Source organism: Podarcis pityusensis, assembly GCF_964106645.2.
Source record: "Podarcis pityusensis genome assembly, chromosome: 6".
Lineage (NCBI taxonomy): Eukaryota > Metazoa > Chordata > Lepidosauria > Squamata > Lacertidae > Podarcis > Podarcis pityusensis.
In genome coordinates this window covers 39,191,979-39,210,735 of record NC_138030.1, presented here as the reverse complement: position 1 = coordinate 39,210,735, position 18,757 = coordinate 39,191,979, and the positions used below count along the sequence as shown (strand labels likewise).

At 46.0% G+C, this 18,757-nt stretch overlaps 1 protein-coding gene across 1 annotated transcript in view; it reads right to left on the bottom strand.

Moving 5' to 3' along the window:
- The window catches only part of PIGR (polymeric immunoglobulin receptor), a 34,013-nt gene that overhangs the window by 13,993 nt on the left and 1,263 nt on the right, over positions 1-18,757 (bottom strand). The gene's annotated exons all lie outside the window — the stretch shown is intronic.

Genomic DNA, 18,757 nt, shown 5'->3' with positions numbered 1-18,757 from the left:
TTGCCTTGAATTTTCTCCTTTGCCCCAGGGGCAAGATGAGAGCTAATGATCTTCAGTTAGAGGGAGGTAGATTTTGGTTGAACATGAGGAGAATCTTATTGATGGTAAGAGGTGTTTGACAATGGAATCTATTACCTACAGAGCTGGCTGGCTATTCCTCGCTAGAGTTTATTAAGCACAGAATGGACAGCCATTCATGGGATCATCACCAGCATTTTAGGGTGCTGAATGGCACCCTTTCAGCAGTGGTGGAGTTGCTGCTCTCTGAGATAAGGATGGGGTGAGGTGTCCACAAAGTCGGGAAAGTTCTGGGTTGATGGCAGCAGCTTTCCACAGGCAGGAAGCCGCCACCAACTCAAGAGTTCCCCCAACCTGCACCCCTCCCCATCCTGGCAAATGCAACACTGCCTTCAGGAGAGTATGCACCACTGCTGACTGCAGTCTTCATGTAGCTCTGAATGTTCTGCATCAAGCAGTGGTTTGGACTAGCTGTTCTGCAAGATCCCTCCCACCTCTATAATTCCTCCATAGCTACTGGGGCCCATGCGAGTCCTTGGTACCTTCGAAAATAAGACTTACCTGGCATTATATATAATGGCCTTGGGTGGGGGGGTGGGGGGGGTTCACACAGCTCTTCTACTGCTGCACAATATATGCATTCAGGAGCAAGATCAGTGGCAACACCAAAGGCTCAGAAGGCTAAGGGTATGGGTATCAGCTGTTTTTCTTGGAACCTGTACCTGAACACATCACTTCATTCCAAGTCTTGACCCCAATTCCAGTTCAACTTCATGTTCAGTTTGCAAGTAAGTTAGTTCTTGTAAGGTACTAACCCTCCTGCAAAGCCTCCCATCATAGAATGTACATCCAAAATCCTTGCTTTTTCCTCTTCCTCCCTCCATAAGGCTTTTAACAAACCAAGAAAACCCACTAATTTCTGCCTGCCCCTCCTTTCCCTCTGAGCAGACATGTACAGGATTTCACTGCAAGTGTTTCACACTGAATTTGAGGCATGGCCTGAGGCAGCCTGAAGCTTCGCTCTGATCTACTGTATTTCCTCAAGGCTTGAAAACAATCGCATGGGAAGAGGCATAGGTTGTGTTTGTGTGAGTGCCATTGTGCAGGGGCGAGCGTGTAGTCATGGCAGCCAAGTCATCTTACCAGCCAGGAAGGGGTGTTTTGCAGCATTCATGCAGGCAGAGACTATAGCGAATGCCAAGTAAGCAGTGTGCAAATAGCCTGAAGAATGTATTCTCTGGGCATCAGGTGATGGACTTTGTTATAAGGGGTAATTCCCAGCAGTGAAAATATTTTATTTCCTCCTTTGCATAAAAGATGCCTTGTTGTTCTTTCTTCCTCTTGCTGTGGTGTTGCTCAATGGCTACTTGTCTTAGGCTATTTATTAACTCCTGGACAATGGAAAAAATGCCCTTTCAGAGTCTGAGCCTCTGTTTTCTATAACACTTCCCAACTAGAGGCTGGTATAAAACCAACAAGATGGCCTTGGCTTTAGAATATTTTAAACCAAGGTCCTCATGTTCTCTGGAAGCTTGAAATATTTTCTCAGTTGATTAAATAGGTTTTCTCACAAAAGCCCTCTTACGTGAACATATCATTCTCCAGCTCCTGCATAATATGCAAAGGTAAGCAGGGTCTGGTATGGTTTCTAATTGGATTGGGGATTCCCTCATTGTCCCTCAATGGATTGAGATTCCCACATTGCAGGGAATTGGACTAAGGGGACTTCCAACTCTACAATTTTATGATTCTATGATGCTATATCCAATTACTTCTTGGCCCTCATTGCTACAGAGGGATTTCTTCATTCTCATTAGTCCATCTTGCCTCAAGGTCCTCTCCCTTCTGCCCTTGTCCTCAAGCCTCATCCTCCCGCACCTACCATTCCCTTGGTTTCCAATTTCCTTCATCAGTGTTGGCTCCAGATTGGGGCATGTGTGGGCTTGTGCAAGATGCTTCAATGGCACCTCATATCTGAGTGGGCCTGCCTCCTTGTCACCACTGCCCTTTTGCTCATCCTCCCATTCAGCACCAGAAGCAGAGGCAAGTGGAGACTGTTGCTCATTCTTCTTAATCTTCTTGCTGTCTGCATGGTTGGAGAGGACAAGCGAGAGGACAGGCAACAAAAGAGGAAAAGGAAGAGCAAGACCAGGGAGCTCTGAGAATCAGCAGTGAGGGCCCTAATGTAGGCAGACATTGCCAACCCCTGATGCTGGCCCCAACCTAGAGGTTATGTCAGGTTTTAGTCCTGATCAAACCAACAATGTTCCTTTTCCTCACAAAAATTGAATTGGTTCTCTGAGTAGCTGTACTGTTCAGAATTATCTGCACTGTCACACTAGCCTAGACAATCAGTACAGAGGGACAAGCAAAACACAGTCTAAATCACTGGAATGTGAATAAAATTGGGTTATTTACTGAAGGGAAATGAAGTCATTTTCTTTAATGTACAAAAATGTTTGTGTCACAATGCTTATGCAGAACACTGTCCAGCATACCATGGTAAACTGAAAAGGCAACGAAATTTAGTAAAAGTCATTTGCTTGGCCTTGAGGTTTACCAGTAAATGCGAGAATTCTCAGAGATTTATCATTGTTATCCTAAATTTTAAGACCTATCAGTAAAAGTAAACTTCCATTGATTTAAATTTTGGCGTATCTCATACCAAACATTTTATTACTTATCTCAACAAACATTTGTTTCTGCAAGGGAATAAGAAATATATAAGAAAAATCAACATAAATCAACATAAATGTGTTGAGTCATTATCACACACATGTAGGCAGTGCTTTTTTTCTTAATAAAAAAAGTTTAGGGGTACTCTCATTTTCCTACTCATATGGAAATACTGCGCCTCAATGAGGCCAAACGTAGATTCACAAAATGTTTAGGGGTATGCGTACCCCCAGAAAGAAAAAGCACTGCATGTAGGAATAAAAATAGCAGAATATGGTGCATTTTGTAATTCTGCTTTAAATTTCTAGAATTTGGGATTGCAAAGAATGGTGTATTGTGACAGGACTTCAAACATCAAAAGAAAAATATAAATCAAAGTAACACAAGATCCATCATCATTTCTGGCAGCAGGAAAAAATGAGGCTGCCAGTACAAACAAAATTTGACTAGCAGATTTAAATCACTGGTGCATATCAGGAAGCGGGAAGTTGTGGTACAAGCTTTATCCTGAACAGACAGACAGCTATATTTGCATTTCTCTTCTCTCACAGATTGACTGCATAGTGGTTTAGAGTATTTTTAAAACACTTATTACTGTCACTTCATTAGTGACTCATTTCCTTCAAAGGTGGAGTCTAAGTCATAGTAAACGTATCAACAATTATTAATTTTAAATAAAATTTTGTATTATATACTATATAATCTACCTATCTATTTCTGTGAAGGTGCTGTGAACTATGATTCGCTGGAGATCTTAGAACAGAGCTTTCCAGACTTTTAATGTTGGTGACACACTTTTTAGATATGCACCATTTCGCGACACAGTAATTCAGTTTGATTAGCAAACCGGAGCTTAAAGTAACCCCTTTCCAGCCCCGGGAGGAGTGCAGGGAGTGTTTGCACAACACACCTACGCACTGCAGCTGACACACTAACATGCCATGCTACAGAGTTTGGAAAGCTCTGTCTTAGAGTAATCCCACACCACAATGTGTGCTTTATTATAAAAGATAGCATCATCTTATCCAGGGGTCGGCACAAGCGGCCCACCGATGGCCCATGAGCCACCCCCAAACTGATCTGCCTGCTTGGTGAGTCCCCACGTGCTGCGCTAAATCGGCGCCGGAAATCGCGTCTGCACAGATGCCGGAAATCACATCTGTGAAGACGCGATCCAGCCCACGGAGCAATCTCTGCAGGAGTGAACCGGCCCAGGCGACCCCTGATCTTATCAGTACCAACCATATATGAAGAATAGAGTCTAGTCTTGCCCTCCTCATTTGCTATGGAAATCTAGCATGTGGGTCAAAGAAATAGCATCTCTCCTGGGACAAACATTCTAGAAAATTCTTGTTTAATGCCCATAAGAGTGGTTATGATCAGTCACAAGATGTCCTTTTATGCTTTGTTTGCCTTGGGCAAGATTGAAGTTGATTCCCACCCCCCTTCCCCTTGCCAGGAACTTTGTAATCGAAACAGCTGACTGCCACTTCCTGGTAGTATGTGTGTTTTATTGAAAAGGTTTCTGTGCTGCCTTGTAGAGAAAAGCCCTCTTCAGGCAGCTTGTGCAAAAGGGATGAAACGGATGCAACGTAAGTTCAGTAAAATATCATCGAAGTTTAAAAGATTAGTTCAAATATTTTTTTAAAAAAACCATCCCTTTCTCATCATTTAAACAGCTAATATGATTGTATTTGCAGGTGGATAGCTCAGTTGGTTAGAACATGGTGTTGATAACACCAAAGTTGCAGGTTTGATCCCCGTACAGGACAGCTGCATATTCCTGCATTGCAGGGAGTTGGATCAGCCGGTCCTCAGAGCCCCTTCCAAGTCTACGATTCTATGATCTCAACAGGGTCTGTGAAGTACATCTTAAGGCAGGGACCAGTTGATACAGGGGCAACCAGTCCCTAAGATAACCTGGTTAAGAACTTTGCTTCAGGATGAGAACAGAAATCGTGCTCCGGTGGCACGGCAGCAGCAGGAGGCCCCATTAGCTAAAGTGGTTTTCAGGTTAAGAACAGTTTCAGGTTAAGAACGGACCTCTGGAACGAATTAAGTACTTAACTCGAGGTACCACTGTATTGCACTTTACAACACATTCAAAATGTTTTATTTCCAGCTGTATAGCTGAGTCTGAGTGTTAGGTGGTGGGTTGACATAGCAGCCGGCACAGCGATTTCTTCAAGTAGCTCTTTATTATGGTAAGCTGGAATAGAACTAACTGCGAACAGCTCAGCCGGCCTGTATTTATAGGCAGCCGGCTGTCAACATTGTAACCACAACAGCCCAGAGTTCCCGCCTAAAATAACTGCCGCGGACCTGAGTGAAAACTATCTACAGACCTGAGTGAAAACTATATACAGTATCCCCCTGTTGGCCCAGGGTGAAACTACACTACATAACACCCCTCCCCACCGAGATAAGGCGTTAGTTACAATCGTAATGGTTTCCTTATATACAGCACTACGCGTAATGGTTCAATTAAGCACAAAAGCATATCGGTTACATTTCCCATACTTAGACCAACAGTGATACCTGTCCAACAACATAGTCCTTTAAATAAGTTGGGCGCTTGGAAACTCTGCCAGACCGCCGGGGACTGGTAGCCAAGTCCGGAGGGCCACACAGTTCTCGCTGAGGCTGTGGTGCGACCCTAGGTGGCGTTGGAACCAACTCCCCTGGATCCGCTGCTGTGGGTGGAGCCTCCGCAAGTGGAGTGGTCTGAGTCTGTTCTGAAACGGCTTGGTTCGGCTCCACGCTGGCAGTTTGTGAGGGAGGTGTAGGTGGGGCCTCGCCATCTGTACGTGTCTCTTCTGGAGCCGCAAGCGCAGTTGGGGGCACCTCGGTAGTGTCCAAGTCCCCAACCCTGCGCCTAAGCTGGTCTATGTGCCGTCGCCACAAGCGTCCGTCTTCGAGTGCCACCTGGTACGAGCGAGGTCCAGTGACTCCCACTACTGTGGCTGGCACCCAAGGGATGTCCCCCACATAGTTCCGGGCAAAGACCTGGTTTCCTGGGACAAATGACCGTGGTGCGTTGGCACAGCCTGGGGGTTCAGCCACGGCAAAGTCTGGGTGTAGCCGGTCGAGCGGTGACCTGAGGCGGCGGCCCATAAGCAGTTCCGCAGGACTCCTCCCTGTGGCCGCATGAGGGGTGATGTGTTGCACGAACAAGTATTCGGCGACCCGCTCATGCCAGTCTCCCCGGTCCAGGCGCGCCAGTGCCTCTTTTGTCGAGCGCACCATTCTTTCCGCTTGCCCGTTGCTGGATGGATGAAAAGGTGCCGTTAGGGCATGGCGGATGCCCAGTCCCAAAAGATACCGCTCAAACGTGCCTGACGTGAACTGCGGTCCGTTGTCAGAGACAAGGACATCAGGACACCCATGCGTTGCAAACAGGCCTCGCAGCACCCGGATGACAGCTTCGGTAGTGGTGGAGGGCATCAGGGCGACCTCCAGCCATTTGGAATAGGCGTCCACCACTACCATAAAGGTCCGGCCGTGAAAGGGGCCAGCCAGATCAATGTGCACCCTCGACCAGGGTGTTTTTGGCGTCTCCCAGGTGTGTCCCTTAGCTGCCGGTGGTGCAGGCCTCGACTCCTGGCACGCTTGACAGGCGGACACCCAGGCAGTGATGGCATCGTCCATATTAGGCCACCAGACGTAACACCGAGCCAACGCCTTCATTTTGACAATTCCCGGGTGGCCAACGTGCAGAGCCTCCAGGACGCGCTGATGGAGTCCCTGGGGAATCACGACGCGGTCTCCCCACAGCAGGCAGCCACGATGAGCTGAGAGTTCATGTTGTCTGGTTGCGAAGGGCTGGAACTCCGATGCAAAAGGCCCTTGTGGCCACCCCCTCCACACCCAGTTGAGCACCCGGCTGATGGTGCGATCCTGGGCAGATGCGGAGGCCACAGTGGCAGCCGATACAGGCGCTGCCGGAAGATCCTCAATCAGAAGGAGCGATGAAGCTGGAGCCGGGTCTTCCACAAATGCTGGAAGAGGGCAACGGCTGAGGGCGTCGGCATGGCCCATCGATTTCCCCGGGCGATGGATGAGCCGGTAGTGGTAGGCAGCCAGGAAAACAGTCCATCGCAGCATGCGTGGTGAGAGGACCGGTGGAGTTGGACGATCACCGGCGAGGAGGCCCAGGAGTGGCTTGTGGTCAGTGATGAGGTCAAAAGTCCTGCCATAGAGGTATTCATGGAACCTCTTCACTCCAGCCACAAGTGCCAATGCCTCCTTGTCGAGCTGGCTGTAATTCCGTTCCGTCGGAGATAGTGTCCTGGAAAAGTAGGCGAGCGGTGCTTCTCTTCCATCTGGAAAACGGTGACTAAGGACAGCACCGATGCCAAAAGGTGAGGCGTCGCAGGCAAGGACCAGCGGCCTGGATTCACTGTACTGTACCAGCACACTGTCTGAAGAAAGGAGAGCCTTGACCGCGTTGAAGGCCGCCGTCTCCCGATGACCCCAGGCCCAAGGCGTCTTAGTGCTAAGGAGTCGGTGAAGAGGCTCAGCCACTGTGGCTTTGTGGGGCAGGAACATGTTATAAAAGTTCAGCAGCCCCAGGAATGCCTGCAACTCCGTTTTGTTCTTTGGGGTGGGGGCCTGCTGAATAGCGCGGATCTTGGATGTGGTTGGATGAAGACCGGAGGCATCGATAAGATAGCCCAGGAACTCTACCTGTGGAACGGCGATCTGGCACTTCTCCCTCTTTACCTTGAGCCCGGCCTCCTGGAACCTGGTCAGCACGGCACGGAGGCGCTCGAACAGCTGCTGGTGTGAGTCTGCAGACACCAAGACGTCATCAAAATATGGTACCACGCCCGGAAGCCCTTGCAGGAGACGCTCCATAAGGCTTTGGAAGATGCCAGGAGCCACACTCACCCCGAACTGCAACCGGCGGCAACGGAAAGCCCCCCGGTGGGTGACGATCATCTGGGCTTCAGCAGTGGCATCATCGACTGGCAGTTGTTGATAGGCTTGGGCAAGGTCCAGCTTAGCGAAGACCTTACCCTCACCCAGGGAATGCAGCAGGTGTTGGACAACAGGAACCGGATAAGCGTGCTGCTGAAGTGCCTTGTTGATCGTGCACTTGTAGTCAGCGCAGATTCTCACCGACCCATCTGGCTTGACAGGCGTGACGATGGGGGTTTCCCACTTTGCGTGGTCAACCGGCTCCAAAACTCCTTGGGCGATCAGTTTGTCCAGTTGTTCATCCACCTTAGCCTTGAGAGCAAAGGGAACCCGGCGTGGCTTTAGCTTGATGGGGGCGACTTGTGGATCAAGGCTAAAGGAGATGGGCGTACCTGTATATTGGCCCAAGGTGCCGTCAAAAACCTCGGCAAAGTCTTTGACCAGACCCTCAGTCTCTGCGTTAGAGATGCAGTTGATGCCGGTGACTTCCAGGCCGAGGGCATCAAACCAGTCTAGCCCTAGGAGGCTTGGCCGCTGACCTTCGACCACCACCAACCGGAGCAGGCCCGAAAAATCCTTGAAGGCGATCCGGAACCGGCCAACGCCTACCACGGGAATGTCGTTTCCCTGGTAGTCTCTCAGGTGTACGCGGTGAGAGTCGAGTTGCCTTTTGGACACTCTGGGTACCAGTCTTTTGATGGTGCTCCATGACACGATGGACAGGGCAGACCCGGTGTCGATCTCCATGTCACATGGAGCTCCTTCAATGAGCACCGTGACGTTCAGCTTGCGTCGCGTAGGCGAGTCGGTTTGGCCAATCGTGGTTCCAGACGGGCAGCGGCAGTTGGTGAGAGCGAAACAACTTTCCTTGGCAGACTGGAGTGAAGACTTGGACTTGCGAATCGATGAAGGGGGGGTGTCAGACGGAGCCGATCGGCAGACCTTAGCGATGTGGCCCCTTCTGGAACACTTCCTACAGATGGCGTCTCTGAATCGACACTTGGCACGGGAATGGTTGCCTCCGCAGCCAGCACATTCCGGTTGGCCCTTGGACTTCTGTTGGAACTTCCTGCGCTCCCGCTTTGTCTGGTGCACGTCATCGTCTTCACTGGAGGATGCCTCCTCACTGCTGGCCTTTTCATGATGCACCGGAACTGGCTCCCTAGCAAGACGCGGGCTGCTGGACTTGCGGATCTCCTGGGCGGAGCGTTCAGCAGCTTCTGAGGCCACAGCCTCCTCAATGGCTTTCTGTAGCGTGAGGTCTGGCTTGGCTAGGAGGCGCCGTTGCAGATGGATGTTCCGGACCCCGCAGACGATTCGATCCATCAGGGCATCGTCTAAGTCTCGGAACTCACAGTGCATTGCAGCCTGTCGCAGGGCGGTGGTGTAGTTGTTGATTGACTCCCCCTCTGCCTGGTTCTGGTGGTAGAACGCATGGCGGGCAGCAATCTTGGACGGCTTTGGTGCGTAGTAGTTGCGGAGCTTCTCTTGGATCGTGTCCCATGGTGTTGCCTGGACTGCTTCAGGCGCAACCAACGCTCGGGCCGTCTCAAACACCTCAGGCCCACAGAGGCTGAGGAATAGGCCCCGCTTCCGCTCCTGTGATACTTCTGTCAGCTCGTTGGCTTGGAGGTAGCAGTCGAACCGAGCGAGGTAGGAGTCCCATGATTCAGAGGCTGGCGCAAACGGCGGTAGAGGCACAAGTGAAGCCATGATTCCGATGCCGGCGTGAAGGGCGATGGATGGAACACAGTGCTCTAGCCAGAACAGTCAGCTCTGAATTGGTTCTGCCCAGTGATTTCGCTCAGTGATTTCGCTCTGTGATTCAGCTCAGTGATTCAGCTCAGTTCAGAGGCTGGCCGCATCTGGCTGTGCTCTGATGTCCATCAATCCCACCTTCGTCGCCAGTGTTAGGTGGTGGGTTGACATAGCAGCCGGCACAGCGATTTCTTCAAGTAGCTCTTTATTATGGTAAGCTGGAATAGAACTAACTGCGAACAGCTCAGCCGGCCTGTATTTATAGGCAGCCGGCTGTCAACATTGTAACCACAACAGCCCAGAGTTCCCGCCTAAAATAACTGCCGCGGACCTGAGTGAAAACTATCTACAGACCTGAGTGAAAACTATATACAGTATCCCCCTGTTGGCCCAGGGTGAAACTACACTACATAACACTGAGATTCACTAATGCTTGGATAACTGTGGTAAGGTCTGATTGCCCTAGATAGGGCCATGGCTGGTAGAATGCATTCCTGACTGCTGCTTCTACCTAAAATTCCCAAGAATCCAGGAACACACCCAAGCCACAGTCTCGGGAACATTGGTGCGTAGGTGGGTGTGTAACTTTTATAATTTGCACCTTGAAAGTCAGCCAAAATTTGCCTCTCGTAATTTACATTCACATATGCAATGTTTTGAGAAAATCACTTATGGGCCTGTGTCCTAAATTGTTTAAAGACCTAGTGAGGCTCCTGGATTAGATTCTCAGACTTACGTTTGATTCTAAGACTCTATGTAAACTGTCCTTCTCCTGGTATGTAGCTCTGCTAAAGCCACATCTAGGGAATGCAATCTCCATGTTTGCTGTGGTGACAAAGGTTGCAGTCGTATTCACACTTCTGATCTGTCATGTGTATATATGTCTCTCTCTATATATATTATTTATATATACATACATACGTACATACCCTGCCCCTCTGGCTGGGTTTCCCCAGCCACTCTGGGTAGCTCACATTGAAACAGACTAAAACATCAAACATTAAATACTTATTGATACAGGGCTGCCTTCAGATGTCTTTTAAAAGTCAGATAGTTGTTTATTTCCTTGATATCTGAAAGAAGGATGTTCCACAGGGAGGCCGCCACTACCAAGAAGGCCCTCTGCCTGGTTCCCTGTAACTTCATTTCTTGCAGTGAGGGAACCAGCAGAAGACCCTCAGAAGAGGACCTCAGGGCTGACCGATGGGGTTGGTGATGCTCCTTCAGATATGTATGTATGTATGTATATTGTTATAGACGAAGGGATCCCTTAAAACCTAGAAATTATTAAATGCTAGGATTTTGATTATTTGGGATGTGAAGGGAGAAATATAAGCTGCAGAGGAATTCCGGGGCTATCCTGTGCAAAGCAACCTGGCTAAGCTAGGGCCATTAAGGAACAATAGAGGGTCATTGGCATGCAAGAGAACTATCCTTCCCCCATTCCCTGAGGTGCAAACAGACGGGGTATGGAATGTTTGAGGTGACAGGAAAAGAGAAGTTTTGAGCAAGGGTTGCTGGGAGGAGGAAGGAGGAAGAAGGATCCATCTTTAGCAGGCTGACTGCAGAGCTGGCTGGGAGAGATGCCTTGGACAAGCCCCTCTTGAAAGGACCATGCTGTAAGATCTGGACTCCCTCCATGCAGACTGAAGGTGTAAATAGGTGAATAAATCGTATTTCTCAAAGCTATGACAGTCTCCATGGTGTCTCAATTCTCCAAACCCTGGGTGAGTCCCAGGAACCCCATAGGCTCTTGCCACTGCTCGGCGGGGAAAGGGGGAAACACCCAATTTGTAACAATATATATGTTTGTACTAGAAGCCAGGAAAGAGATAAGGTAACATTCTTTACCACAACCACCTTATGGCTATTTCCTATCTTTTCCACTGTGGGTTGCAAAATAATAATAATCATAACAATCATCATCAACCTGGTAACAGAACTATAACAGCTTGTTGATTATTGGAAACCCAGCTGCAAAGATCAAAATCCAGCACTAAACCCAGACCTGTATTATATGGTGATTCACCCATTGCGGCCACCACATGGAAGGGCTTCCATCAGCCTTTCCATGGCAGCTCTTAATCACTGCCTTCACTATACCCTAACCATTCACAGTCGGAGCTAAGCAGTTTCTATAATCTCTTATTTCCCGGCACACAATTAGTTAATATTCTCCAGGCAGTTTAGGGGGAAATGAAATACAAACATCATCCGGCTATTATTTTATTGATTTATTGATTTAATATGCTGTAAACCGCTTTGAGATTTTTATTAAAAATATAAAGCTGTATAGAAATTTAAAAAAAAAATACAAAGTCACAAAAAGCACAAAAAGTCTTGACTATAAAAAAAGAAGCAGTGAACTAGCAAGAGACACCCTCAAACCACAATTCACAAAAGCATAGGAGAAAATAATTGTTTTGACCGGGCAACCACCTTCACTCTGAACAATATGACCTCACAATGGGGAATTGCTTGGAAGATGGCCCTGATTTCTGTTATTGAAACTGACTGTGAAAATGGATGATTTCAAAAGGCTTGGCTGTTGCAAAATTAAACCCCTGTAAGATACGCTTTAGAACAAAGGTGGACCAAAGGCCATCGCTAATTCATTACTGAAAGTATCACAGACTAATAAAGTAGAAAGTTACAAAGTACTTCTCATTTACAGTCATGACCCTGAGAATCTGGGCTGATCATAAAGCCTTCTAAAAACAGAATCAGATTTTTTAAAACACATTTTCTTAAGAAAATGAAACAACTACAGTATTTACTCGAATCTCATGCACCATCGAATCTCATGCACACATCAATTTTCAGAACCTTGAAACAAAAAAAAGTATTTGCTGGTGAAATGTGCCATTGAATCTAATGTGCACCTTAATTTTCACCACGTAATTTGGCCAAAAAAGGTGAGCATTAGAATTGAGTAAATACAGTAACGTGATCCCCCTTCATGGATCACTGCCTTGCCGTGGCGAAGGGGCTTCAATAACTCAGAGAAGCTATGAGCTATGCCGTGCAGGGCCACCCAAGATGGACAGGTCATAGTGGAAAGTTTTGACCAAATGTGATCCACCTGGAGCAGGAACCGGCAAGCCACTCTAGTATCCCTGCCAAGAAAACTCCATGGACAAAGGCAACAGGCATATAAAAGTTATGACGCTGGAAGATGAGCCCCTCAGGTCGGAAGGCGTCCAACATGCTACTGGGGAAGAGCGGAGGACAAGTACAAGTAGATTCAGAGCTGATGAAGCGGCTGGGCCAAAGCCGAAAGGACGCTCAGTTGCGGATATGCCTGGAAGCAAAAGGAAAGTCCAATGCTGTAAAGAAAAATATTGCATAGGAACCTGGAATGTAAGAACCATGAACCTGGGTAAGTTGGATGTGGTCAAAAATGAGATGGCAAGAATAAATATTGACATTCTGGGCATCAGTGAACTAAAATGGACAGGAATGGGCGAATTCAGTTCGGATGACCATCATATCTACTACTGTGGGCAAGAATCCAGTAAAAGAAATGGAATGGCCCTCATAGTCAACAAAAGAGTGGCGAAAGCTGTACTGGGATGCAATCTCAAAAATGATAGAATGATCTCGATACGAATCCAAGGCAGACCTCTTAACATCACAGTAATCCAAGTTTATGCACCAACCACTGGTGCTGAAGAAACTGAAATTGACCAATTCTATGAAGACTTACAACACCTTATAGAAATGACACCAAAGAAGGATGTTCTTCTCATTACAGGGGATTGGAATGCTAAAGTAGGGAGTCAAGAGATAAAAGGAACAACTGGCAAGTTTGGCCTTGGAGTTCAAAACGAAGCAGGGCAAAGGCTAATAGAGTTCTGCCAAGAGAACAAGCTGGTCATCACAAACACTCTTTTCCAACAACACAAGAGACGACTCTACACATGGACATCACCAGATGGGCAGCATCGAAATCAGATTGACTATATTCTCTGCAACCAAAGATGGAGAAGCTCTATACAGTCAGCAAAAACAAGACCTGGAGCTGACTGTGGCTCAGATCATCAGCTTCTTATAGCAAAATTCAAGCTTAAACTGAAGAAAGTAGGAAAAACCACTGGGCCTGTAAGATACAATCTAAGTCAAATCCCTTATGAATACACAGTGGAAGTGAGGAACAGGTTTAAGGATTTAGATTTGGTGGACAGAGTGCCTGAAGAACTATGGGTGGAGGCTCGTAACATTATACAGGAGGCAGCAACTAAAACCATCCCAATGAAAAGGAAATGCAAGAAAGCAAAATGGCTGTCCAACGAGGCCTTACAAATAGCGGGGGAGAGAAGGCAAGCAAAATGCGAGGGAGATAGTGAAAGATACAGGAAATTGAATGCAGATTTCCAAAAAATAGCAAGGAGAGAGAAGAAGGCCTTCTTAAACGAGCAATGCAAAGAAATAGAAGAAAACAATAGAATGGGAAAAAACAGAGATCTGTTCAAGAAAATTGGAGATATGAAAGGAATATTTCGTACAAAGATTACCATAATAAAAGACAAAAGTGGAAAGGACCTAACAGAAGCAGAAGACATCAAGAAGAGGTGGCAAGAATACACAGAGGAATTATACCAGAAATATATGGATGTCTCGTACACCCCAGGTAGTGTGGTTGCTGACCTTGAGCCAGACATCCTGGAGAGTGAAGTCAAATGGGCCTTAGAAAGCATTGCTAATAACAAGTCCAGTGGAAGTGATGATATTCCAGCTGAACTATTAAAAATTTTAAACGATGATGCTGTTAAGATGCTACACTCAATATGCCAGCAAATTTGGAAAACTCAGCAGTGGTCAGAGGATTGGAGAAGATCAGTCTACATCCCAATCCCAAAGAAGGGCAGTGCCAAAGAATGCTCCAACTACCGCACAATTGCACTCATTTCATACCCTAGCAAGGTTATGCTTAAAATTCTACAAGGCAGGCTTAAACAGTATGTGGACCGAGAACTCCCAGAAGTGCAAGCTGGATTTCGAAGGGGCAGAGGAACCAGAGACCAAATTGCAAACCTGCGCTGGATTATGGAGAAAGCTAGAGAGTTCCAGAAAGACATCTACTTCTGCTTCATTGACTATACAAAAGCCTTTGACTGTGTTGACCACAGCAAACTATGGCAAGTTCTTAAAGAAATGGGAGTGCCTGATCACCTCATCTGTCTCCTGAGAAATCTCTATGTGGGACAAGAAGCTACAGTTAGAACTGGATATGGAACAACTGATTGGTTCAAAATTGGGAAAGGAGTACGGCAAGGCCGTATATTGTCTCCCTGCCTATTCAACTTATATACAGAATTCATCAGGCGAAAGGCTGGGCTGGATGAATCCCAAGCCGGAATTAAGATCGCCGGAAGAAATATCAACAACCTCAGATATGCAGATGACACAACCTTGATGGCAGAAAGTGAGGAAGAATTAAAGAACCTTTTATTGAGGGTGAAAGAGGAGAGCGCAAAATATGGTCTGAAGCTCAACATCAAAAAAACTAAGATCATGGCCACTGGTCCCATCACCTCCTGGCAAATAGAAGGGGAAGAAATGGAGGCAGTGAGAGATTTTACTTTCTTGAGCTCCCTGATCACTGCAGATGGTGACAGCAGTCACGAAATTAAAAGACACCTGCTCCTTGGGAGAAAGGTGATGGCAAACCTAGACAGCATTTTAAAAAGCAGAGACATCACCTTGCCAACAAAGGTCCGTATAGTTAAAGCCATGGTTTTCCCAGTAGTGATGTATGGAAGTGAGAGCTGGACCATAAAGAAGGCTGATCGCCAAAGAATTGATGCTTTTGAATTATGGTGCTGGAGGAGACTCTTGAGAGTCCCATGGACTGCAAGAAGATCAAATGCATCCATTCTTAAGGAAATTAGCCCTGAGTGCTCACTTGAAGGACAGATCCTGAAGCTGAGGCTCCAATACTTTGGCCACCTCATGAGAAGAGAAGACTCCCTGGAAAAGACCCTGATGTTGGGAAAGATGGAGGGCACAAGGAGAAGGGGACGACAGAGGACAAGATGGTTGGACAGTGTTCTCAAAGCTACAAACATGAGTCTGACCAAACTGCGGGAGGTAGTAGAAGACAGGAGTGCCTGGCATGCTCTGGTCCATGGGGTCACGAAGAGTCGGACACGACTAAACGACTAAACAACAACAACAACAAATACGGTAAATAAGGTACTCCACAAATTTGAAGATTAATTAATCAATTAACTGTGGTTCTGTTGCCAATCTTACAATCAAACTAAATATCTCAAGAGTTCATCAAGCACAAACCCAATTTGTTCCTACGATTTAAAATCCATGTACCATCCCTTATGAAACTACAGTTCATTTGATCTCTGTCAAAATTGTCCTGGCTGTTAAGGATATCCATTCTACCCCAGATGAGTTATTCTGATAATGTGTTTGATCAAGGGAAAATACAGACAAAACCTGAATTTCATAGGAGTGAAGCAGTACAGCTAACAATCCTTTTCAAAGTTGTTTAGGTACACTGTACAAGCTGACCTGGAATCAAAATTACACTTCTAAGTTTATGGGAAGCTTTGTGAATTATGCAAGCAGCAAGCATTACTGAATATGCTTAAACTCTCCACACTTCTCCCTTGTGAAAGGGAAACTCACGTATCTCCTCTGCATGCTTGGGGAATGCATAACTTCCTGTTCACATGTTCTTCACATGTTATCCACAAGCACACATTTCCAGTTTCAGTACTTCTGCAAAGTCACCCAGTTTTCTACCTCTTATCGGCACTATTATCTACCTCTGTATAAGATTAATAGTGTCAAGTTGAAGTAGTGTGAAATATATTGTTAACATATAACCAAATGCCAGTTACATGTACACCTGAATGTGCTTCACTGTATATATATATATAACTAGCACATTGAGCTATAACTGTTAAATCTTCATTTGCTAACAGTAGCTTTAATCATATTATGAAATGGTTATTCTGCAAAATTCTGATGCATGCGAAGTGTTTAAAAGAAATCAAGTGGGCCCTTACCATTGTGAGCCTTTTTTATATGCACATGTGCTGGTAAGAGACTAACTGTTCAAATGCTGGTTTGCTGGGTGCACTATTCTGTATTACCACCTCTTTCTCCCTCCCTCCGTCCCCTCCCCCTCAGTTACTGTTGTTAGAAAGTTAAAATTGGAGGGTGGAGCTGGGATGAGAAACTTGCCATTTCCCTAACCCTCCCTTCTTTTTCTTCAGAATTTGAGCGTTGTGGAGAATGAAGTGGCCCACAGCCAGGCTTGAGACTGGAAAACTAATGTTAGGCAATGTACAGTACCACAATATACCACTTTAAAACAGTCATGGCTTCCACAAAAGAATTCTGGGAGCTGAAGCTTCTTAAGTGTGCTGAGTGCTGTTAGAAGACCCCTATTCCCCTCCCAGAGCTATACTTGACAGAGTGGTTTGACAGTCAATACCTCCTTTCAGGGATTGTACCTCTAGGAGGGGAGAAATGGGATTTCTGTATGCTGTCCTCACAGCTGAACTCTACACATTCAACAGTTATGTCTGCATAGAATTTGTATACATACAACTCATAGGGCCTTCTTGCCATGCAGATCTGAACCTACAATTTCCAATAAAATAGCTTTCAAATAAAAATGCCTGGGGCAGGATCTGCTGCTCATATTCTGCCCCTCCTCATGTGTGCCCAATAAACACAGATTAAAGGTCTGAAAAGGGCTAAGGTAAATGCTGCCACTCCATTTGCTTTCATCACTCCTACTTACCAGGAGGCAGATAGGGAGGGTTGAGGAGGTGGGGAGGTTGGCATGGAATGAATCCCATGATCTTGAGATTAAGAGTCTCATGCTCTACCAACTGAGCTATCTCCATTCAGGAAGTATATTGCATTTATTGAATGCAAGTGTCATAAAGCTTTGCAAAAATGAACTAAAAATCTCAAGTCGCAAGCCAGACTCATTATCACTTTTTAGAATAATCATAAGGTGCCCTCTGCTCATCACTTGCATGCAGTCGTGGTTTTTGTTTCTGAATCATGATAGGAGTCAAAAGTGAGCATAGAATTGCTTAAGAGTTATGAAAAAAATAATACAGTGACCATCATACAGTGGGCTTTGTTCTTGAGTTAATAATACAGCTGCAATGACCTTCTTATGGGCAAGTTATCTGATTTAAGAACCTATCTAGAAGAATGGGAAGTTTGCTTGAAAGTTCTTAAGCTAGAAGTGAAGTTAGTTTCACAAGAAAAGGAATAAAGATGATTCAGAGAACTTCACACCTGCGTCTTAACTTCGCTTCTATCTTAAGACCTTTCTTAGGCCTTAAAAAGAAACATTAATGAAAAATGAAATATGGTTTATAAAGCGGGACAGACCTTATGAACGCTCCTTTATAATAGTCTCATTTATTTGTATCTAATTTGATATACCAGTATATGTTAGGTACGATTTAAGCTGGGCAGTGAATGTATGCAGTTGTGGCCTGGTGAATGTGCACAATGGCTGGTTATTATGCACACTAACCACTCAACTTACATTTTTAAAAACCTGGTGCACAAACATTAAAACACTGATTGCCTTCTGTCACACCCTAAGATGTAAAAGGAAGTAGTTCAAATTTTAGAAGAGAGGAGAAAACTAGGAATGGTTCCACAAGAAAACATATCTTCTCTCCTTGCTCTGAGATGTAACACCCTGCCTTCCACAAGGACCTGCCAACCCTTCATTCCAAACTTCTGTAAAAGTACGGTAAATCTGGAGGCAGATTAATTTGATATCCCACTTTTTAAATAAATAAATATCTGGTTTGGGGGCAAAAAGAACTGCAGCAGACCTAGTCTATTTAAAGGTTAGCAAAGTTAGTAATACACTATACCTTCCAGATATTGTCCCCAAAGCACTAAAACTCAACTTGTCAGGGCAGCTCTCTGAATGAAATTTGTGGACCTCAATTGCAATCCAGTGATAGGAAAGTTTCCCCCTTCTTCTGTCAGGACATCAGTTCTGCCATACATTACTACAGCATGTTGGGGAAATTGTGTCTAACAAAAACTCCTTTATGATGACTTGGTGGGTAGGTTTACCTTATGCTAAGGGATTAAGTGATTCACTTGTTTTGGGTCCAGCTTATTTCCCGCCCCCCTCCAAGTTACATTGGCTGTCAGTAAAGCATGAGGCACTTAATCCCAGGGTCATAGGTTCAAGCCCCAAGTAGGGCAAAATATTCCTGTATTGCGGGGGGTTGGATTCTATGATTCTATGACTGTGGCCCTGATCTATGTTTTGACTTGACTTAATGAATGGTGCACCTTCAGCCAAGCACCTTTCTGCAACACACTTTATGTTCTGCTTATGACCATTATCATTCAAATTAGATAGATG